Raw genomic sequence first — 25,047 nt, 5'->3', positions numbered from 1 at the left:
TCGCGGAGTGGGCTAGCCTAGCGCGCGCGCACCTGCCCAGCCCCCGCGCGAGGGAGAGCAACGGGCAACTTCCATTCTCCCTGCTGCAAGGCAAAGAAGCAAGCGTAGTAAAAGGTTCCAAACCAGCGACAGAAAAAAATGAACAGCCGCGTCCGGCACCTAGTCTAGTCTTCTCACCAGCGCGGAGCTAAGTGCTGCCACTAGGACGTGGGAGGGAGCCACCGAGGCTGGAGGGCGGCACTCTGGAGACTCCGGGGCATGTACAGCCCGACTCATTATTACTTGACGGTGTCATGAGCGGAGACCTTCATAGGCACTGGGCCTTGCTTCATGGGTAGAACTTTCGGAGGTGCTGGATGTTCCAGGCGTTCTGGATGGGGACACCGTCCTACGTCTCCAGGCGCGCAGCGCCAGGCCTGGAGACACGGGCGACCCTAAACGGGACCTCCCACATGGGTGAAAGCTTATGCAGCCCTTCCTTGGAGAACACCCGCCGTAGGACGAGATCACCCACCTCGAGCGTCCTGGAGCGGACACTACGGTAGTGGTACCGTCGCAGCGCCTGCAGGTACCTTGCCGCTCGGAGCGAGGCTTGACGGTGGCGTTCCTCCCCCATCACGAGATCCATCCCCCGCGTGGCGTCCTGGCGTGCCTCGTCAAACGTCAAGACCCGCGCGGAGCGATGCCTGACCTCGTGTGGGAGAACCGCTTCAGCTCTGTAGATGAGGAAGAATGGAGTTTCGCCGGTCGGCTTGGTCGCGGTGGTACGGATGGACCATAGCACGGACTGGAGCTCGTCCAGCCAGCCCCTACCGCAGGCTTCGAGCTTCTTCTTGAAAGTCCTTGCCTTGAGACCTCTCAGGACCTCTGCGTTTGCGCGCTCGGCTTGCCCATTGCTCCTGGGGTGTGCCACCGAGTGATACATCTCCAACGTATCTATAGTTTTTGATTATTCCATGCTATTATATTATCCATCTAGGATGTTTTATATGCATTTATATGCTATTTTATATGATTTTTGGGACTAACCTATTAACCTAGAGCCCGGTGCCAGTTTCTATTTTCCCCTTGTTTTTGAGTATCGCAGAAAAGGAAAACCAAACGGAGTCCAATTAACCTGAAAATTGACGGAGATTATTTTTGGACCTGAAGAAGCCCATGGAGTATCGGAGATGGGCCAGAAGAGTCCCGAGGCACCCACGAGGGTGGGGGCGCGCCCTACCCCCTTGAGCGTGCCCCCCTACCTTGTGGCCGCCTCGAAGACCCCCCTGGCTTGTTCCCGACACCAAAACCTCTTATATGTACATAAACCCCCAGAACATAACCTAGATCGGGAGTTCCACCGCCACAAGCCTATGTAGCCACCGAAAACCAATCTAGACCTGTTCCAGCACCTTGCCGGAGGGGGGAACCGTCACCGGTGGCCATCTTCATCATCCCGGCGCTCTCCATGACGAGGAGGGAGTAGTTCACCCTCGGGGCTGAGGGTATGTACCAGTAGCTATGTATTTGATCTCTCTCTCTCGTGTTCTTGAGGTGGTACAATCTTGATGTATCGCGAGCTTTGCTATTATAGTTGGATCTTATGATGTTTCTCCCCCTCTACTCTCTTGTAATGGATTGAGTTTTCCCTTTGAAGTTATCTTATCGGATTGAGTCTTTAAGGATTTGAGAACACTTGATGTCTGTCTTGCATGTGCTTATCTATGGTGACAATGGGATATCACGTGATCTACTTGATGTATGTTGTGGTGATCAACTTGCGGGTTCCGTGACTTCGTGAACTTATGCATAGGGGTTGGCACCCGTTTTCGTCTTGACTCTCCGGTAGAAACTTTGGGGTACTCTTTGAAGTACTTTGTGTTGGTTGAATAGATGAATCTGAGATTGTGTGGTGCATATCGTATAATCATACCCACGGATACTTGAGGTGACATTGGAGTATCTAGGTGACATTAGGGTTTTGGCTGATTTGTGTCTTAAGGTGTTATTCTAGTACGAACTCTAGGATAGATCGAACGGAAAGAATAGCTTCGTGCTATTTTACTACGGACTCTTGAATAGATCGATCAGAAAGGATAACTTTGAAGTGGTTTCGTACCCTACCATAATCTCTTCGTCTGTTCTTTGCTATTAGTGACTTTGGAGTGACTCTTTGTTGCATGTTGAGGGATAGTTATATGATCCAATTATGTTATTATTGTTGAGAGAACTTGCATTAGTGAAAGTATGAACCCTAGGCCTTGTTTCAACGCATTGCAATACCGTTTGTGCTCACTTTTATCGCTTGCTACCTTGCCGTATTTATATTTTCAGATTACAAAAACCTATATCTACCATCCATATTGCACTTGTATCACCATCTCTTCGCCGAACTAGTGCACCTATACAATTTACCATTGTATTGGGTGTGTTGGGGACACAAGAGACTCTGTGTTATTTGGTTGCAGGGTTGCTTGAGAGAGACCATCTTCATCCTACGCCTCCCACGGATTCATAAACCTTAGGTCATCCACTTGAGGAAAATTTGCTACTGTCCTACAAACCTCTGCACTTGGAGGCCCAACAATGTCTACAATAATAATGTTGTGTAGTAGACATCAAGCTCTTTTCTGGCGCTGTTGCCGGGGAGGTGAGTGCTTGAAGGTATATCTTTAGATCTTGCAACCGAATCTTTTTGTTTCTTGTTTTATCACTAGTTTAGTCTATAAAATAAAACTACAAAAAATGGAATTAAGGGTGCCTCATATGCTTCATCTTTTTAATGTCTTTCGTGAAAATGATGGTAATGAAAATTGTGCTCAAGTACTAGAAGAAGAATTACATAGAATGTTTGGCATAAAATATGTGAATGATGAGCATGATTGCAATGTTGTTAGTATGAATTATTTGAATACCCATGATGCTAATGATATGCAAAGCCACAAGCTTGGGGATGCTATGTTTGATGAAGATGATATTTTTAGTCCCCCAAGTTTTGATGAGCAAATTTATTATGATGATAGCATGCCTCCAATTTATGATGGTTATATTGATGAAAGTGGGTTTGGAAGAGTGTCAACTTTAGGAAGTAATGATCCCACTATTTTGGAGGGTGTCTAATCTTATAATATTTATGAAAGTGGATTTGGAGAGGTCATGACTTTATATAGTGATGAATCCACTATTTTGGAAGAGGTTTCAATTGATTATGATGAGAAAAAAGTTGCTACTTATGATGATTATTGTGATGAAACTTATGCTATAAAAAGTAGTGATGATTATATTGATAAAACTTGTCATAATTATGATTACCCTTTTTCTGAACACTACTCTTTTAACGTGGAAACAATTTATATTATTCGAGTCTCTGGTGATACTCCCACTATACCGATTAAGAAGAATTTTGCTTATGTGGAGGGTAGTAAAATTTCTATGCAAGTAGATCATGAAAAGAATGCTTTATGTGCTCGTTATATGGTTGAATTCATTCATGATGCTACTGAAAATTATTATGAGAGGGGATCATATGCTTCTACATATTGCAATAATATCAAGTTTCCTCTCTATGTGTTGAAAATCTTGAAGATTTGCTTGTTTTGCCTTCCTATGCTAGTTGTTTCATGTTCCCATAAGTTGTTTGCTAACAAAATCCCTATGCATAGGAAGTGGGTTAGACTTAAATGTGCTAGTCATATTATTCATGATGCTCTCTCTATGTTTCAATTCTTATCTTTTATGTGAGCATCATTGAAATCATCATGCCTAGATAGGGGCGTTAAACAATAGCGCCTGTTGGGAGGCAACCCAATTTTAGTTTTGTCCTTCGCTTTTTCTCCTGTTTAGTAATAAATAATTAATCTAGACTCTGGTTAGATGTGGTTTTATGTTTTAATTAGAGTTTGTGCCAAGTAGAACCTTTGGGAAGAGTTGGGTGAAGTCTTTGCGATCTTGCTGTAAAAAACAGAAACTTTTCCGCTCACGAGATTAGCTGCCATTTTTTACTGGAGAGTGATTTTAGGTTGATTGTTTTTGCAGATGATCAATAGACAAATTCCTCAGGTCCACAAATTTAGTTCAGAATTTTTGGAGTTACAGAAGTATTCGAATGATACATATTACTACAGACTGTTCTGTTTTTGACAGATTCTGTTTTCATTGTGTTGTTTGCTTATTTTGATGAATCTATGAGTAGTATCGTAGGGTATGAACCATAGAGAAGTTGGAATACAGTAGATATTACACTAATATTAATTTAGAATGAGTTAAAAACAGTACCTAAGTGGTGATTTATTTTCTTATACTAATGGAGCTTATGAGTTTTCTGTTGAGTTTTGTGTTGTGAAGTTTTCGAGTTTTGGGTAAAGATTCGATGGACTATGGAATAAGGAGTGGAAAGAGCCTAAGCTTGGGGATACCCAAGGCACCCCAAGGTAATATTCAAGGACAACCAAGAGCCTAAGCTTGGGGATGCCCCGGAAGGCATCCCCTCTTTCGTCTTCGTTCATCGGTAACTTTACTTGGAGCTATATTTTTATTCACCACATGATATGTGTTTTGCTTGGTGCGTCATTTTATTTTCTTTTGTTTTGCTTTCTATTTGAATAAAATACCAAGATCTGAAATTCTTAAATGTTAGAGAGTCTTCACATAGTTGCATAATTATTCGACTACTCATTGATCTTCACTTATATCTTTCGGAGTAGTTTGTCATTTGCTCTAGTGCTTCACTTATATCTTTTTAAAGCACGATGGTGGTTTTATTTTGAAGAAATAGATGAACTCTCATGCTTCACTTATATTATTTTGAGAGTCTTAAACAGCATGGTAATTTGCTTGGGTTATAAAATTTAGTCTTAATATGATAGGCATCCAAGATGGGTATAATAAAAACTATCATATAAAGTGCATTGAATACTATGAGAAGTTTGATTCTTTATGATTGTTTTGAGATATGAAGACGGTGATATTAGAGTCATGCTAGTTGAGTAGTTGTGAATTTTAGAAATACTTGTTCTAAAGTTTGTGATTCCCGTAGCATGCACGTATGGTGAACCGTTATGTGATGAAGTCGGAGCATGATTTATTTTTTGATTGTCTTCCTTATGAGTGGTGGTCGGGGACGAGCAATGGTCTTTTCCTGCCAATCTATCCCCCTAGGAGCATGCGCGTAGTACTTCGTTTCGATAACTAATAGATTTTTGCAATAAGTATGTGAGTTCCTTATGACTAATGTTTAGTCCATGGATTATACGCACTCTCACCCTTCCACCATTGCTAGCCTCTCTAGTACCGCGCAACTTTCCATAGCCATTCCGAGATATATTGCCATGCAACTTTCCACCGTTCCGTTTATTATGACACGCTTCATCATTGTCATATTGCTTTGCATGATCATGTAGTTGACATCGTATTTGTGGCAAAGCCACCATTCATAATTTCATACATGTCACTCTTGATTCATGGCACATACCGGTACACCGCCGGAGGCATTCATATAGAGTTATATTTTGTTCTAAGTATCGAGTTGTAATTCTTGAGTTGTAAGTAAATAAAAGTGTGATGTCATCATTATTAGAGCATTTTCCCATGTGAGGAAAGGATGATGGAGACTATGATTCCCCCACAAGTCGGGATGAGACTCCAGACGAAAAGAAAAAAAAGAAAAAAATAGGCCATAAAAAAGAGAAAAAGGCCCCAAACAAAAAAACAAAAATGAGAGAAAAAGAGAGAAGGGGCAATGCTACTATCCTTTTACCACACTTGTGCTTCAAAGTAGCACCATGATCTTCATGATAGAGAGTCTCCTATGTTGTCACTTTCATATAATAGTGGGAATCTTTCATTATAGAACTTGGCTTGTATATTCCAATGCTGGGCTTCCTCAACATGCCCTAGGTCTTCGTGAGCAAGCGAGTTGGATGCACACCCACTTAGTTTCTTTTTTAGCTTTCATACACTTATAGCTCTAGTGCATCCGTTGCATGGCAATCCCTACTCACTCACATTGATATCTATTGATGGGCAACTACATAGCCCGTTGATATGCCTAGTTGATGTGAGACTATCTTCTCCCTTTTTGTCTTCTACACAACCACCATTCTATTCCACCTATAGTGTTATGTCCATGGCTCACGCTCATGTACTACGTGAAAGTTGAAAAGGTTTGAGAACATCAAAAGTATGAAACAATTGCTTGGCTTGTCATCGTGGTTGTGCATGATTTAAATATTTTGTGTGATGAAGATAGAGCATAGCCAGACTATATGATTTTGTAGGGATAACTTTCTTTCGCCATCTTATTTTGAGAAGATATGATTGCTTTATTAGTATGCTTGAAGTATTATTATTCTTATGTCAATATTAAACTTTTGTTCTGAATCTTATGGATCTGAATATTCTTGCCACAATAAAGAAGATTACATTGATAAATATGTTAGGTAGCATTCCACATCAAAAATTCTGTTTTTATCATTTACCTACTCGAGGACGAGCAGGAATTAAGCTTGGGGATGCTGATACGTCTCCAACGTATCTATATTTTTTGATTGTTCCATGTTATTATATTATCCATCTAGGATGTTTTATATGCATTTATATGCTATTTTATATGATTTTTGGGACTAACCTATTAACCTAGAGCCCAGTGTCAGTTTCTGTTTTCCCCTTGTTTTTGAGTATCGCGGAAAAGGAAAACCAAAGGGAGTCCAATTGACCTGAAAATTGACGGAGATTATTTTTTGACCAGAAGAAGCCCACGGAGTATCGGAGATGGGCCAGAAGAGTCCCAAGGCACCCACGAGGGTGGGGGGCGCGCGCTACCGCCCTGGGCGCGCCCCCCTACCTCATGGCCGCCTCGGAGACCCCCCTGACTTGTTCCCGACGCCAAAACCTCTTTTATATAGAGAAACCCCAGAACATAACCTAGATCGGGAGTTCAGCCGCAAGCCTCTGTAGCCACCGAAAACCAATCTAGACCCGTTCCGGCACCTTGCCGGAGGGGGGAACCCTCACTGGTGGCCATCTTCATCATCCCGGCACTCTCCATGACGAGGAGGGAGTAGTTCACCCTCGGGGCTGAGGGTATGTACCAGTAGCTATGTGTTTGGTCTCTCTCTCTCGTGTTCTTGAGGTGGTACGATCTTGATGTATCGCGATCTTTGCTATTATAGTTGGATCTTATGATGTTTCTCCCCCTCTACTCTGTTTTAATGGATTGAGTTTTCCCTTTGAAGTTATCTTATCGGATTGAGTCTTTAAGGATTTGAGAACACTTGATGTATGTCTTGCATGTGCTTATCTGTGGTGACAATGGGATATCATGTGATCTACTTGATGTATGTTGTGGTGATCAACTTGCGGGTTCTGTGACTTCGTGAACTTATGCATAGGGGTTGGCACCCGTTTTCGTCTTGACTCTCCGGTAGAAACTTTGGGGAACTCTTTGAAGTTTTTTGTGTTGGTTGAATAGATGAATCTGAGATTGTGTGATGCATATCGTATAATCATACCCAGGGATACTTGAGGTGACATTGGAGTATCTAGGTGACATTAGAGTTTTGGTTGATTTGTGTCTTAAGGTGTTATTCTAGTACGAACTCTATGATAGATCGAACGGAAAGAATAGCTTCGTGCTATTTTACTACGGACTCTTGAATAGATCGATCAGAAAGGATAACTTTGAGGTGGTTTCGTACCCTACCATAATCTCTTCCTTTGTTCTACGCTATTAGTGACTTTGGAGTGACTCTTTGTTGCATGTTGAGGGATAGTTATATGATCCAATTATGTTATTATTGTTGAGAGAACTTGCACTAGTGAAAGTATGAACCCTAGGCCTTGTTTCAACGCATTGCAATACCGTCTGTGTTCACTTTTATCGCTTGCTACCTTGCTGTATTTATATTTTCAGATTACAAAAACCTATATCTACCATCCATATTGCACTTGTATCACCATCTCTTCGCCGAACTAGTGCACCTATACAATTTACCATTGTATTGGGTGTGTTGGGGACACAAGAGACTCTGTGTTATTTGGTTGAAGGGTTGCTTGAGAGAGACCATCTTCATCCTACGCCTCCCACGGATTGATAAACCTTAGGTCATCCACTTGAGGGAAATTTGCTACTGTCCTACAAACCTCTGCACTTGGAGGCCCAACAACGTCTACAAGAAGAAGGTTGTGTAGTAGACATCACCGAGGCGTAGCATATTTGCGTTCCAAGGTTAGCATAGTATGTTTTGAAAAGGTTGCTGGTGAACTGCGAGCCGTTGTCGGTGATGATGCAGTTGGGGACTCTGAACCAGCTCACGAGGCCCTTGATGAACTTGACCGCCGAGCCGGTCGGGATGGTACGGACTGGCTCCACCTCCGCCCACTTAGTGAATTTGTCGATGGCGATGTAGAGGTAGTGGTAGCCCTAGGCGCTCGAGGGAACGGTCCCAAGATGTCCAACCCCCAGACTGCAAATGGCCACCGGAGTGAGATAGTCTGGAGGCCCTGAGCAGGCTGGTGGATTTGCTTGGCATCGAACTAGCAGGCTTCGCAGGATCTCACCAGCTCGGTTGCGTCGTTGAGTGCCATGGGACAGTAGAATCCGCTGCGGAACGCCTTGCCCACCAAGGTGCGCGATGACGAGTGATGTCCGCAATCCCCTCCATGTAGGTCGGCTAACAGCTCGCACCCCTGCTCCCTGGAGATGCATCGCAAGGAAACATTGTTCGGTCGTTTTCGGTATAGCTCACCGGCCCGTATGCAGTAGGTTGTGGCCTGCCGAGACACGCGCTCCGCGTCTTCCTCCTTCTCTGGCAGGGCTCCATGCAGCAGGTACGCCTTGAATTCTTCGGTCCAGCACCCCTCCTGAGGCTCGAGCGCGAGGAGCAGACGCGCTCCTGAGGTCGGGCTGCAGGCGGGGGCTCCCGAGGTTGGTGGTGGGGGAAGCTCCTCCTGAGGCAGTGCTGGCTCCGCAGTCGGGGGGCGGCCGAAGGCTTGAAGAGCCATTCCTCGAAAACACCGGGCTCCTGGGGCAAGCGCCTGGACGCCCTCTTGGCGATATCGTCAGCTTCCTTGTTCGTGCCGCGGGGCACATGCTGCAGCTCCAGGCCCAAGAATTGCTTCTCCATTTTGCGTACCTCCGTGAGGTATGCCTCCATATGCTTGTCCTTCGGTTCGTATACTTTGTTGGAGAAGTTGACGAGGATCTGGGAGTCGCCCCTGATGGTGAGGCGCTTCACTCCCAAAGCCGCCGCAGCCTTGAGACTGACAATCAAGCCTTCGTACTCTGCGATGTTGTTGGAGACCTTCTCGCCCCGCTGGAAGCGGAGCTGCACGGCATAGTAGAGCTTGTCCTGGGTGGGCGAGATGAGCACGGCTCCAGCCCCCGCGCCCTGAAGTGCAAAGGCGCCGTCAAAGTGCATGACCCAGCCGTCTGGTGCTTCACTCCCAGGCGAGAGGGACCGGTCCTCGCCTGCCTTGGGCCCCGGAGCGTCAGTCCACTCCGCCACAAAGTCGGCGAGCACGGCACCTTTGATGACCCTGGTGGTGCTGAACTCTAGTTGGAATGCTTGCAATTCGATGTTCCACTCGGCGACCCTCCCCGCAACATTGGGGCTCCGGAGCACCCTATCCAGCGGGTAAGCTGAGACGACCTTAATGGGGTGGCCTTGGAAGTAGTGGCGCAGCTTACGCGAGGCAACGAGGAGCGCAAGCAGAAGCTTTTGTGGCATGGGGTAGTGCGCCCGCGTGTCACGCAGTACCGTGCTGACGAAGTACACCGGGTGCTCGACGAGGGCGGGAGTGTCGGTGGAGTCCGAGACCTCCTAGGACGGGGGCACCTCCTGAGGCTGGGAGACCTCAGGAGCTGGGCCGCCTGTTTGGGCAACCACAGCCTCAGGAGTGCCCCCTAATGGGACCTGGTCGTCCGCTGGCGCTGCAGTGGCTTCAGGGGCGTCGTCTTGATGTTGCGTCATCTTGATCGGCTGCGTGGTACCGCGCGGCAGGTCCTTGGCCTGGCACCCCTCCCGGACGGCCACCAGCGCTGCGCTGGCTGAGTAGGGCGTGGCGGCCAGGTAGAGCACCAGGGGCTCGAGAGGACGTGGTGCCACAATCACTGGCGGGCTGGTGAGGTACCTCTTGAGGTCTTGAAACGCCGCGTCATCCTCCGAAGTCCACTCGAATGGGCCCTTCTTCTTCATCAGCTTGAAGAACGGGAGGGCGCGCTCCCCCAGCTTGGAGATGAAGCGCCCCAGCGAGGTCACGCAGCCCGCAAGCTTTTGCATTTCCTTGAGAGTCTGTGGCGGGCTCATCTCTTCTATTGCTTTGACCTTCTCTGGGTTAGCCTCGATTCCCCTATGCGACACAAGGAAGCCCAGCAACTTACATGAGGGGACGCCAAACACGCATTTCTCCGGGTTGAGCCGCAGGTCCACCTTGCGTAGGCTGGCGAAGGTCTCCTCTAGATCATGGATGAGGGTCCTTGCCTCCCGAGATTTCACCACAATGTCTTCGACGTAGGCCTTAGCGTTCCTCCCGAGCTGCTGGCCCAGAGCGATGTGCATCAGTCGCTGGAAGGTTGCCCTAGCATCACGCAGTCCGAACGGCATGCAGGTGTAACAGTACACCCCACACGGGGTTAAAAAGGCCGTCTTCTCAACGTCCTGTACCACCATCTTGATCTGGTGGTAGCCCGAGAAGGCATCTAGGAAACACAGCAGGTCACACTCGGCGATGGAGTCGACGATCTGATCAATGCGCGGAAGTGGGAACAGGTCTTGAGGGCAGGCCTAGTTGAGGTTGGTGAAGTCGACACACATGCGTTCCTTCCTGCCTTTCTTGGGCACGACAACCGGATTCGCCAGCCACTCCGGGTACCGCACCTCGCGGATGACACCTGCTTCTTGTAGTTTGCGGGTCTCTTGGATGATGAAGGATTGCTTCTCTGCGGACTGTCGTCGTGCATTCTGCTTCACCGGGCGCACATTAGGGCACACCTTCAGGTGATGCTCGATAATCCCCCTCGGGACCCCAACTAGCTGCTTGGGCTCCCAGGCGAACACCTCCTTATTCACGCAGGAACTTTACCAATGCCTCCTCTTGGTCCGGGGAGAGGTCGGCGCCTATGGTTAAAGTGGCTCCTAAGGCCCCTTCCTCGTCGACCGGTACCCGCTTCGTCTTAGCCCGACCTTGAGAGAATAACTGCTTCTTCTTTGCCTGCGCAGCCCCCGGGGCCCCAGGTGTTGTTTTGTCCAGGGGCGTGCCGCTGCTGCGGCCTTGAAGGCGAGCTTGAGGGCCATCAGGGCCTCCTTGGTGTCCCCAGCCACGGTGAGGACGCCGCTGCTCCCTGGCATCTTCATGAGGTTGTAGGCAGGACGGGTTGCCACCATGAACTTGGCCAAGGCTGGGTACCCGAGGATGGCATTGTACGGGAGGCTGATGCGAGCGATGTCGAAGTCGATGAGCTCGGTGCGGTAGTTGTCGTGGGTGCCAAAGGTGACAGGGAGGCGGATCTGCCCTAGGGGCTGGCGGAACCATCGCCAACTCCGAAGAAGGGCCTAGTGGGGCGGAGCCGGCCGTGCGGCACGTGGGGCAAGCCGAAAGCTTCCACAGAGAGCACTTTGAGGCCGGCCCTGCCGTCGATGAGGGTCTTGGTAACCGCCACATTGCAGATGGTGGGTGTGCAGAGCATCGGGAGCGCGCCTGAGCCCGCAGTGGTCTCCGGATGGTCCCTTGAGTCAAAGGTGAGGTCAGCCTTGGGCGCCGCCCATCTTGGAGGAGCTGCCTGCTGCACACGGGCAGCGCCCATTTGGCGGAAGAACTGCTTGACGTGGCGATCCGAGGGCGGCGCCTGCGAACCACCAAGGAGGGCTGCAACGGCGAGGAGCGCCAGTGCTGCGAAGCGCGTGATGAAGAGAGCGCGCAGTTTCCCCCAGGAGGCCACAGAGGATCCCGGCTGGTTGAGCAGCCAGGCACGTGGCATGCCGGCGAGGGCCATGGGGAACCAGTTCACCATGACCTTGTCGTCGCCTCCGGCTGCCCGAATGGCCTCCTCATACACCTGGAGGAAGGATACTGGATCCGCCACGCCAACATAGCAAGGTGGCATCTCCGGCTTGAACTTATGGGGCCACCGTACCTGCCGCAAGGTAGGGGCGAAGGCCCAGAGCCCCTTAGCGCCTTCGTCGTGCTCGTTGGCCCGGACGAAGGAGCGGGGCTCGCCAAGCGGGCGGAGCGGACGGAGAGGCGAAGCTTCGGCGCACCCCTACCTGGCGCGCCAAATGTCAGATTCGGGGTTCCGCAGACCCTTGATAGGTTCGAACTCTGGGGTGCGCACGAAGAACTCTCTCTCCCCAGTCTGCCCGCTAAACGATCCCACGGCCTAGCTCGACGAACCCAAAGAAGGAGAGACACAGGGATTTATCCTGGTTCGGGCCACCTTGCGGTGTAATACCCTACTCCAGCTTTGTGGTGGATTGCCTCGAGGGGCTGAGGATGAACTAGTACAATGGTTGAATAGCCTCAGGAGGTGAGGTGTTCTTGGGCTCGATGAGCTGGTGGGTGTGAGGATGATCTGAATGATCCGTCCTTTGCTACGGTGGTGGCTAGGTACTCTTCCCAAATGTAGGCGGGAAGGGATCCCGCAACGGCCAATTTTGAAGGGAGACAACTAGTACAAGCTATCCTGACAAAAGTAGTCTTCGCCTGCCAAAGGCTATGGTGGTGACGCTGCAGTGGGCTCCATGATGACCTCCGTCCTGCCGTCCTGGCGGTCTTGGTCTTGTTGCACCGAAACGGAAACCTTTGCCTGATGCCTCCGGACTCCGCGCCTGCGCTTTCCTCCTTAGTGCCAAAGAGGAAACTGGTACACTGCGCCCGCTAGTGCCCGCCTGGCCTTGGTCGTCATGGCTCACGTCATGTGAACCTCCCGAGGTGCTCCCTGCATAGATATCTCTGCTCCTCGGGAGCCAGCCTAGTGAGGCAGCCCCCAGGGACGTCTTGGCATCGTCCGCCTCGCAAGGCTTGGCCCCTCGCGAGGGTCTTGAGTTGTTGCTGCTGAAGTTGGGACGTACCAGGCCGTTGATGGAGCCACGCCACGGGCCGCGGGTAGGCAAGTCTGGGCACCCCCGTTCCCAGGACGCCGACAGGCACCAAATAACAATTATTCAGTTCTAAAACTAATCCTGAAGGTAGATGTAGAGGTAGTGTGCCAATGGCGATCACATCGACCTTGGAACCATTCCCAACACGCATCGTCGCCTCATCCTTAGCCAATCTTCGTTTATTCCGCAGCTCCTATTTCGAATTAAAAATATGAGCAACCGAACCAGTATCAAATACCCAGGCGCTGCTACGAGCATTAGTAAGGTACACATCAATAACATGTATATCAAATACACCTTTGTTCACTTTGCCATCCTTCTTATCCGCCAAGTATTTGGGGTAGTTCCGCTTCTAGTGGCCAGTCCCTTGGCAGTAGAAGCACTCAGTTTCAGGCTTGGGTCCAGCTTTGGGCTTCTTCCCAGGAGCGGCAACTTGCTTGCCATTCTTCTTGAAGTTACCTTTCTTTCCCTTGCCATTTTTCTTGAAACTAGTGGTCTTGTTAACCATCAACACTTGATGCTCCTTCTTGATTTCTACCTCCGCAGCCTTAAGCATTGCGAAGAGCTCAAGAATCATTTTATTCATCCCTTGAATATTATAGTTCATCACGAAGCCTTTGTAGCTTGGTGGCAGTGATTGAAGAACTCTGTCAATAACACGATCAACTGGAAGTTCAATTCCCAGCTGAGTCAAGTGGTTACGATACCCAGACATTTTGAGTATGTGTTCACTGACATAACTATTCTCCTCCATATTGCAGCTGTAGAACTTGTTGGAGACTTCATATCTCTCAACCCGGGCATTTGCTTGAAATATTAACTTCAACTCTTGGAACATCTCTTATGCTCCATGACGTTCAAAACGTGTTTGAAGTCCTGGTTCTAAGTCGTAAAGCATGGCACACTGAACTATTGAGCAGTCATCAGATCGAGCTTGCCAGGCGTTCATAACATCACCTTCAGCTCCTGCAGCAGCCCTTTCACCCAGCGGTGCATCAAGGACACAATTATTATGTGCAGCAATGAGGATAATCCTCAAGTTATGGACCTAGTCCGTGTAGTTGCCACCATCATCTTTCAACTTAGATTTCTCTAGGAACGCATTAAAATTCAGGGGAACGGTAGCTCGGGCCATTGATCTACAACATAGATATGTAAAACTATAAGACTAAGTTCATGACAAATTAAGTTCAGTTAATCAAATTACTGATGAACTCCCACTTAAATAAACATCCCTCAAGTTATCTAAGTGATACGTGATCCAAATCAACTGACCCATGTCCAAACATCATGTGAGAAGGGGTAGTCATCAGTGGTGAACATCTCTATGTTGATCATATCTACTATATGACTCACGTTCGACCTTTCGGTCTCCAGTGTTCCGAGACCATGTATGTACATGCTAGGCTCGTCAAGTTTAACCCGAGTATTTGTAGGATCGAAAGTATGTCTAGAGGGGGTGTGATTAGACTACTTGACCAAATAAAAATCTAGCCTTTTCCCAATTTTAGTTCTTGGCAGATTTAAGCAACTTAGCACAAGTCAAGCAAACAACCTACACATGCAATTCTAAGAGTATAGCAGCGGAATGTAAAACAATTGCATATGAAGGTAAAGGGATGAGTTTGAGGGAGCAAACGCAATGTTGACACAGAGATTTTTTATCCGTGGTTCCGATAGGTGGTGCTATCGTACATCCACGTTGATGGAGACTTCAACCCACGAAGGTTAACGGTTGCGCGAGTCCACGGAGGGCTCCACCCACAAAGGGTCCACGAAGAAGCAACCTTGTCTATCCCACCATGGCCGTCGCCCACGAAGGACTTGCCTCACTAGGGTAGATCTTCACGAAGTAGGCGATCTCCATGCCCTTACAAACTCCTTGGTTCAACTCCACAATCTTGTTGGAGGCTCCCAAGTGACACCTAGCCAATCTAGGAGACACCACTCTCCAAGAAGTAACAAATGGTGTGTTGATGATGAACTCCTTGCTCTTGTGCTTCAAATGATAGTCTCCCAACACTCAACTCTCTCTCACAGGATTTGGATTTGGTGGAAAGCAGGTTTGGGTGGAAAGCAACTTGGGGAAGGCTAGAGATCAAGATTTATGTGGTTGGAATGGAATATCTTGACCTCAACACAAGTGTAGGTGGTTCTCTCTCAGAAAATATATGTTGGAAGTGTAGGCATGTTCTGATGGCTCTCTCCACGAATGAAGAGTGGGTGGAGGGGTATATATAGCCTCCACACAAAATCTAACCATTACACACAAATCACCAAACTAGGTGGGACCGATTCAAAGAACTCGGTCAGACCGATTTGGTTCATAATGTGACCGTTAGGTGTTTCGGTGGGACCGACTCGTCAACTCGGTGGGACCGATTTCGTTAGGGTTAGGGCATAACGTAATCTCGGTGAGACTGGTTACACAAACTCGGTGGGACCGATTTTGGTAATAGACTAACAGAGAGTTGGTCAGGCAAACTCGGTGGGACCGATTCGCTCATCTCGGTTGGACCAAAACGTTACGAAAAGGAAACAGAGTGTTTGCATTGCAATCTCGGTGGGACCGATCGCTCATCTCGGTTTGACCGAAATGTTACGAAGGGAAACAGAGAGATTACAATCCCATCTCGGTGAGACCGAGATCCCTATCGGTGAGGCCGAAAAGACTAGGGTTTCTGGCAGTGGCTATGTCAACTGAACTCGGTGGCTCTGGATAGAGAGAATCGGTGGGGCCGAGTTAGACTTTTTGGTTTGGGACATATGTGGATGTGAGAAAGTAGTGGAGGGTTTTGGAGCATATCACTAAGCATTTTGAGCAAGAACCTCATTAAGCAACACCTCGTCCCTTCTTAATAGTATTGGCTTTTCCTATAGACTCAATGTGATCTTGGATCACTAAAATAGAAAATGTAGAGTCTTGTGCTTTGAGCTTGAGCCAATCTTTTGTCCTTAGCATTTTGAAGGGTCCACTTTCTAATCCATGCCATGCCAATCATTGAGCTTTCCTGAAATATTTATCTTGGAATAGCATTAGCTCAATGAGCTATATGTTGTTAGGAATTAACAAAACTACCCAGGGATAGTTGCACTTTCAATCTCTCCCTTTTTGGTAATTGATGACAACATATAGATCGAAGCTTCGACAAATGATAAATAAGATTGAAAAACATCGTCGCTTTGAGAAGTATGTGATAAGCAAGAGCTCCCCCTAAATTTGTGCATTATTTAAAATTTGCTTTTGAATGCAAATGTACAATCGATTAGGATCATGGGTTACTCTTCCATGTCACATACATCTTGGTGGAGCGCTCAAAATGATAGAGATTAAAACACATGCACTCATCACCAAGCAAAGTGAATGATCATAAGAGGATATGAAAGATAATATCATCCAACAAGCATTAAGGGTAGCATATAGTCAAACACATGATCAAGCAAGTATCTCACAAGGACATAAAGTAGTATCTCACACAAGCACACAATAAAGTTTCAACCAAAATAGCAAGAGAGAATAAAAGGCAACACTCTCTCTCGAAGCCTATGATCTATACATTTTTCTCCCCCTTTGGCAACAAGTTACCAAAAAGTTCAAAAATGCATAGTGCTAAACGACTCTCAGGCTTGACCTTCAGGAGGTGGTGTTGAGAGAACTCCAAGGACGAAGGCTTCACATGAAGTAGTTGGAGCTGGTGGAGTAGCTGCTGGAGGTGGAACTGGAGCTGTAGCTGCTCGTGCTGATGCTGTGGCTCTCGTGTCTGTCACTGGCACTGCAGCAGATCTCTGTCCTCTGGGCACTCTGGCAAAAGCATCTGTGGTAGACTTGTCCTTCTTCTCCTCAGCTTCCTCCTGAAGTTGCTCAACTGCAGTTTGGATCTCTGTCACCTTGACATCAAGGTCATAGAATTTTGTCTCAATAATCCTTTCCAAGTTCTCCTGGTTCTTGGTCAGGGTGGCCAAGCCCTCCTCAATCCTCAGGGTGGATTGGATCAGATATCCAAGCTGGTCTTGCTTGCTCTTCAAGAATACCTGAGATGCCTCCTCTCATGTTGGCATCTTTGCAGCCTTCTCTGCCTTAGCCTTCTCTCTCTTTTCATGTGCTTGAGCTGAAGATGGTTCATTCTCATTCATCACCACTGTGTTATCTTCAAATTCAGGGTAGATGGGCAGGTGCTCCTTATCCAAAATGTATTTGCCTTTGCCCATCTTTGAGTTGATGAGCTCCTGAATTTGTGGGGCATACCCACACCTTCTCTTCTGGTCAGCAGCAGTTCTCTTGATTGTCTCAACAATCAAACTCATGACCTTGAACTTCTGTGGGACATCAAATATATGCAGCAAGTTTATTGCATGTCCTCTAATCATCTTGTGATCACCTGACTTGGGTAGCAGTGTGTGCCTTAAGATCCAGTTGATAGTTGGCAGACCAGACAACAAGTAGTGAACATATCCAAACTTATGTGTATCCAAAGCAGCATCTGGGATCTCTTTGTACATGTTGGCCATTGAGTTGTGGTCTTTCTTCTTCTCTGCATAAATATCCAAGTCATCCTCATGTTCCTCAGGAGCATTGATAAGCTTGGCCCATTCCTCAACTATAGACTGGTACCTAGTACCTTCAGACATCCATACTATCCTTCCATCTGGATAGAAGTGGGCAGTGGAGTAGAACTGCATGATGAGCTCATCATTCCACTTGGTGAGCTTCTGAGCAACAAAAGTGTCAACTCCACATGCCTTGAAGCTATCAAGCACACCAGGGAAGTGATCCTCATTCTCCTTGATGAACTCCCAGTCAACCCATCTCATGTCACACACAATGGGCTTCTTGTGAAGCAGAACTGTCTCATAGAAGTCCTGTTGTTCCTTAGTGTGAAACCTATAGTCCACAGCAGTCCTTCTCCTGATAGCATATGGATCAGACTGTCTCCATAGTCTCAATCCTGCATCCTTCCTGATTTTCATGTTCTCTGCAACTAGGTGTGCATCAATGTGGTCAGGGATCTTGGGTTTCATCTTCCTCAATACAACAGAGTCATCTTCTTCTTCAGCGGCAGCTTCAGGCACTAGGCCTTGTTCTTCTCTTCAGCAGGGATGTTCCTAGTGCTTCTCTTGGGTTTAGGCTTTGGAGCTGGAGCAGCAGCCTTGGGGGCAGATTTGGGCTTAGATGGAGCAGCCCCTGATCTGATTGCATCCCCCATAAGCTTTTGAGCTTTGGGTGCTGGTGCAGCATCCTCTTCCTCTTCTTCTTCAGAGTCTTTCCTCATTGAGGGCTTGCCAAGAACTCTGGCAGTAGTGGTTCTAGCCCTCTTCTTCTTCTTATCCTCACCAGCTGCTTCTTCTTCAGATTCAATGGTGAAATTCATAGTTTCACCTGTGGCAACTTTTCTTGGCTTAGACATGGGCTGTCTTCTTGCTGGAGTCTTTGTTTTCAGACCAGGCTTTGTTGCTGCAGCTATGTCATACTCTTTCTTCAGCACCTTTTTATTTGAAGTGGCTTCATCTTCAACGGCCTAATAGTCTTCATCCTCAGAGTCGGAATTCCTCTTCTTCCTTGTCCTGGTGGCAGCCTTTGGCAAATTGCTGGGAGTGCTCCTGCTGCTATCATCATAATGTTGGGGATCGTTGCAGAAATTAAAAAAATTCTATGCATCACCAAGATCAATCTATGGAGCTTACTAGCAACGAGAGGGGAGTGCATCTTCATACCTTTGAAGATCGCGATGCGGAAGCGTTGCAAGAACGCGGTCGGTGGAGTCGTACACGAAGCGATTCAGATCGCGGCCGAATCCGATCTAAGCACCGAACAACAGTGCCTCCGCGTTCAACACACATGCAGCCCGGTGACATCTCCCGCGCCTTGATCCAGTAAGGGAGAGGGAGAGGTTGGGGAAGACTCCGCACAGCAGTAGCACGACGGTGTGGTGGTGGTGGAGGAGCGTGGCACTCCAGCAGGGCTTCGCCAAGCACTGCGAGAGACGAGGAGGGAGAGGAGTAGGGCTGCGCCAAGAGAGAGGGAGACTCGTGTCTCTGGCAGCCCCAAAACCCCCACTATATATAGGGGAAGGGGAGGGGGGCCGGCCCCCTAGATCCATCTATAGGGGGCGGCGGCCCCTCGGGGGGGCAGCGGCCCCTCGGGGGGGCAGCGGCCCCCTTAGGGTTTCCAACTAGGGGGCGCCCGCCCCCGGGGGGAGGGGGCAGCGGCCCCCTAGGGTTTCCAACCCTAGGCGCCTTGGGCCCTTGGGGGGCGCACCAGCCCACTAAGGGGCTGGTTCCCACCCAACTACAGCCCATTAGGTCCTTCAGGGCAGGTGGACCCTCCTGGTCGACCCCCGGAACCCCTTCGGTGGTCCCGGTACAATACTGATAAACCACGAAACCTTTCCGGTGACTGAAACTGGACTTCCCATATATAAATCTTCACCTCCGGACCATTCCGGAACTCCTCGTGACATCCGGGATCTCATCCGGGACTCCGAACAACATTCGGTAACCACGTACATCTATTCCCTATAACCCTAGCGTCATCGAACCTTAAGTGTGTAGACCCTACGGGTTCGGGAACTATGCAGACATGGCCGAGACATCTCTCTGACCAATAACCAACAGCGGGATCTGGATACCCATGTTGGCTCCCACATGTTCCACGATGATCTCATCGGATGAACCACGATGTCAAGGATTCAATCAATCCCGTATACGATTCCCTTTGTCTACCGGTATAGCACTTGCCCGAGATTCGATCGTCGGTATACCGATACCTTGTTCAATCTCGTTACGGCAAGTCTCTTTACTCGTTCTGTAACACATCATCCCGTGACCAACCCCTTAGTCACATTGAGCTCATTACGATGATGTCTTACCGAGTGGGCCCAGAGATACCTCTCCGTCATACAGAGTGACAAATCCCAGTCTCGATTCGTGCCAACCCAACAGATACTTTCGGGGATACCCGTAGTGTACCTTTATAGCCACCCAGTTACGTTGTGACGTTTGGCACACCCAAAGCATTCCTACGGTATCCGGGAGTTGCACAATCTCATGGTCTAAGGAAAAGATACTTGACATTTGAAAATCTTTAGCAGACGAACTACACGATCTTGTGCTATGCTTAGGATTGGGTCTTGTCCATCACATCATTCTCCTAATGATGTGATCCCGTTATCAATGACATCCAATGTCCATGGTTAGGAAACCGTAACCATCTATTGATCAACGAGCTAGTCAACTAGAGCCTCACTAGGGACATGTTGTGGTCTATGTATTCACACATGTATTACGATTTCCGGATAACACAATTATAGCATGAACAATAGACAATTATCATGAACAAGGAAATATAATAATAACCATTTTATTATTGCCTCTAGGGCATATTTCCAACAGTCTCCCACTTGCACTAGAGTCAATAACCTAGTTACATTGTGATGAATCGAACACCCATAGAGTTCTGGTGTTGATCATGTTTTGCACGTGGAAGAGGTTTAGTCAACGGATCTGCGACATTCAGGTCCGTATGCACTTTACAAATCTCTATGTCTCCATCTTGAACATTTTCACGAATGGAGTTGAAGCGACGCTTGATATGCCTGGTCTTCTTGTGAAACCTGGGCTCCTTGGCAAGGGCAATAGCTCCAGTGTTGTCACAGAAGAGAGTCATCAGGCCCGACACATTGGGAATAACTCCTAGGTCGGTAATGAACTCCTTCATCCAGATTGCTTCATGTGTTGTCTCCCAGGCTGCCATGTACTCCGCTTCACATGTAGATCCCGCCACGACGCTTTGCTTGCAACTGCACCAGCTGACTGCCCCACCATTCAAAATATACACGTATCCGGTTTGTGACTTGGAGTCATCCAGATCTGTGTCGAAACTAGCATCGACGTAACCCTTTACGACGAGCTCTTCGTCACCTCCATAAACGAGAAACATATCCTTAGTCCTTTTCAGGTACTTCAGGATATTCTTGACCGCTGTCCAGTGTTCCATGCCGGGATTACTTTGGTACCTTCCTACCAAACTTACGGCAAGGTTTACATCAGGTCTGGTACACAGCATGGCATACATAATAGACCCTATGGCCGAGGCATAGGGGATGACACTCATCTTTTCTCTATCTTCTGCGTGGTCGGGCATTGAGCCGTGCTCAATCTCACACCTTGCAATACAGGCAAGAACCCCTTCTTGGACTGATCCATATTGAACTTCTTCAATATCTTGTCAAGGTACGTGCTTTGTGAAAGACCAATGAGGCGTCTCGATCTATCTCTATAGATCTTGATGCCTAATATGTAAGCAGCTTCTCCAAGGTCCTTCATTGAAAAACACTTATTCAAGTAGGCCTTTATGCTTTCCAAGAGTTCTATATCATTTCCCATCAATAGTATGTCATCCACATATAATATGAGAAATGCTACAGAGCTCCCACTCACTTTCTTGTAAACACAGGCTTCTCCATAATCTGTGTAAACCCAAACGCTTTGATCATCTCATCAAAGCGAATGTTCCAACTCCGAGATGCTTGCACCAGCCCATAGATCGAGCGTTGGAGCTTGCATACCTTGTCAGCATTCTTAGGATCGACAAAACCTTCCGGCTGCATCATATACAATTCTTCCTTAAGGAAACCATTAAGGAATGCCGTTTTGACGTCCATTTGCCATATCTCATAATCATAGAATGCGGCAATTGCTAACATGATTCGGACAGACTTCAGCTTCGCTACGGGTGAGAAGGTCTCATCGTAGTCAACCCCTTGAACTTGTCGATAACCCTTAGCGACAAGCCGAGCCTTATAGATGGTTACATTACCATCCGCGTCTGTCTTCTTCTTAAAGATCCATTTATTTTCTATGGCTCGCCGATCATCGGGCAAGTCAGTCAAAGTCCATACTTCGTTTTCATACATGGATCCTATCTCGGATTTCATGGCTTCAAGCCATTTGTCGGAATCCGGGCCCGCCATCGCTTCTTCATAGTTCGAAGGTTCACCATTGTCTAACAACATGATTTCCAGGACAGGGTTGTCGTACCACTCTGGTGCGGAACGTGCCCTTGTGGACCTACGAAGTTCAGTAGCAACTTGATCTGAAGTTCCTTGATCATCATCATTAACTTCCTCTCTAGTCGGTGCAGGCACCACAGAAACATTTTCTTGAGCTGCGCTACTCTCCGGTTCAAGAGGCAGTACTTCATCAAGTTCTACTTTCCTCCCACTTACTTCTTTCGAGAGAAACTCTTTCTCTAGAAAGGATCCATTCTTGGCAACAAAGATCTTGCCTTCGGATCTGAGGTAGAAGGTATACCCAATAGTTTCCTTAGGGTATCCTATGAAGACGCATTTTTCCGACTTGGGTTCGAGCTTTTCAGGTTGAAGTTTCTTGACATAAGCATCGCATCCCCAAACTTTTAGAAACGACAGCTTAGGTTTCTTCCCAAACCATAATTCATACAGTGTCGTCTCAACGGATTTCGACGGAGCCCTATTTAAAGTGAATGCGGCAGTCTCTATAGCATAACCCCAAATGATAGCGGTAGATCGGTAAGAGACATCATAGATCGCACCATATCCAATAGAGTGCGATTACGACGTTCGGACACACCATTACGCTGAGGTGTTCCAGGCGGCGTGAGTTGTGAAACAATTCCACATTTCCTTAAGTGCGTGCCAAATTCGTGACTCAAATATTCTCCCCCACGATCTGATCGTAAGAACTTGATTTTCCTGTCACGTTGATTCTCAACCTCACTCTGAAATTCCTTGAACTTTTCAAAGGTCTCAGACTTGTGTTTCATTAAGTAGACATACCCATATCTACTTAAGTCATCCGTGAGGGTGAGAACATAGCGATAACCACCGCGAGCCTCAACGCTCATTGGACCGCACACATCAGTATGTATGATTTCCAATAAGTTGGTTGCTCGCTCCATTGTTCCGGAGAACGGAGTCTTGGTCATTTTGCCCATGAGGCATGGTTCGCACGTGTCAAATGATTCATAATCAAGAGACTCCAAAAGTCCATCTGCATGGAGTTTCTTCATGCGTTTGACACCAATGTGACCAAGGCGGCAGTGCCACAAGTATGTGGGACTATCATTATCAACCTTACATCTTTTGGCATTCACACTATGAATATGTGTAACATCACGTTCGAGATTAAATAAGAATAAACCATTGACCAGCGGGGCATGACCATAAAACATGTCTCTCATATAAATAGAACAACCATTATTCTCAGATTTAAATGAGTAGCCATCTCGCATTAAACAAGATCCAGATACAATGTTCATGCTCAAAGCTGGTACTAAATAACAATTATTGAGGTTTAAAACTAATCCCGTAGGTAAATGTAGAGGTAGCGTGCCGACGGCGATCACATCGACCTTGGAACCATTCCCGACGCGCATTGTCACCTCGTCCTTCGCCAGTCTTCGCTTATTCCGCAGCTCCTGTTTTGAGTTACAAATATGAGCAACCGCACCGGTATCAAATACCCAGGAGCTACTACGAGCGCTGGTTAGGTACACATCAATAACATGTATATCACATATACCTTTGGTATTGCCGGCCTTCTTATCCGCTAAGTACTTGGGGCAGTTCCGCTTCCAATGACCGTTTCCCTTGCAATAAAAGCACTCAGTCTCAGGCTTGGGTCCATGCTTTGGCTTCTTCCCGGCAACTGGCTTACCGGGCGCGGCAACTCCCTTGCCGTCCTTCTTGAAGTTCTTCTTACCCTTGCCTTTCTTGAACTTAGTGGTTTTATTCACCATCAACACTTGATGTTCCTTTTTGATCTCCACCTCCGCTGATTTCAGCATTGAATATACCTCAGGAATGGTCTTTTCCATCCCCTACATATTGAAGTTCATCACAAAGCTCTTGTAGCTAGGTGGGAGCGACTGAAGGATTCTGTCAATGACCGCATCATCCGGGAGATTAACTCCCAGCTGAGATAAGCGGTTGTGCAACCCAGACATTTTGAGTATGTGCTCGCTGACAGAACTATTCTCCTCCATCTTACAACTGTAGAACTTGTCGGAGACTTCATATCTCTCGACCCGGGCATGAGCTTGGAAAACCATTTTCAGCTCTTGGAACATCTCATATGCTCTGTGCTGCTCAAAACACTTTTGGAGCCCGGGTTCTAAGCTGTAAAGCATGCTGCACTGAACCAGGGAGTAATCATCACTACGCGACTGCCAGGCGTTCATAACGTCTTGAGTTGCTGGGAAAACAGGTGCATCACCTAGCGGTGCATCAAGGACATATGCTTTCTTGGCAGCTATGAGGATAATCCTCAGGTTACGGACCCAGTCCGTGTAGTTGCTACCATCGTCTTTCAGCTTGGTTTTCTCTAGGAACGCGTTGAAGTTGAGGGCAACATTAGCGTGGGCCATTTGATCTACAAGACATATTGCAAAGTTTTAGACTATGTTCATGATAATTAAGTTCATCTAATCAAATTATTTAATGAACTCCCACTCAGATAGACATCCCTCTAGTCATCTAAGTGATACATGATCCGAGTCAACTAGGCCGTGTCCGATCATCACATGAGACAGACTAGTCATCATCGGTGAACATCTTCATGTTGATCGTATCTTCTATACGACTCATGTTTGACCTTTCGGTCTTCCGTGTTCCGAGGCCATGTCTGTACATGCTAGGCTCGTCAAGTCAACCTAAGTGTATTGCATGTGTAAATCTGGCTTACACCCGTTGTATTCGAACGTTAGAATCTATCACACCCGATCATCACGTGGTGCTTCAAAACAACGAACCTTCGCAACGGTGCACAGTTAGGGGGAACACTTTCTCGAAATTATTGCGAGGGATCATCTTATTTAAGCTACCGTCGTTCTAAGCAAATAAGATGTAAAAACATGATAAACATCACATGCAATCAAACAGTGACATGATATGGCCAATGTCATTTTGCTCCTTTTGATCTCCATCTTCGGGGCGCC

The sequence above is a fragment of the Triticum aestivum genome, chromosome 6D (genome assembly GCF_018294505.1).
Source record: "Triticum aestivum cultivar Chinese Spring chromosome 6D, IWGSC CS RefSeq v2.1, whole genome shotgun sequence".
In the NCBI taxonomy this organism is placed as follows: Eukaryota; Viridiplantae; Streptophyta; class Magnoliopsida; order Poales; family Poaceae; genus Triticum; species Triticum aestivum.
The sequence above is the reverse complement of the archived record's forward strand: the minus strand, read 5'-3'. Positions refer to the sequence as shown.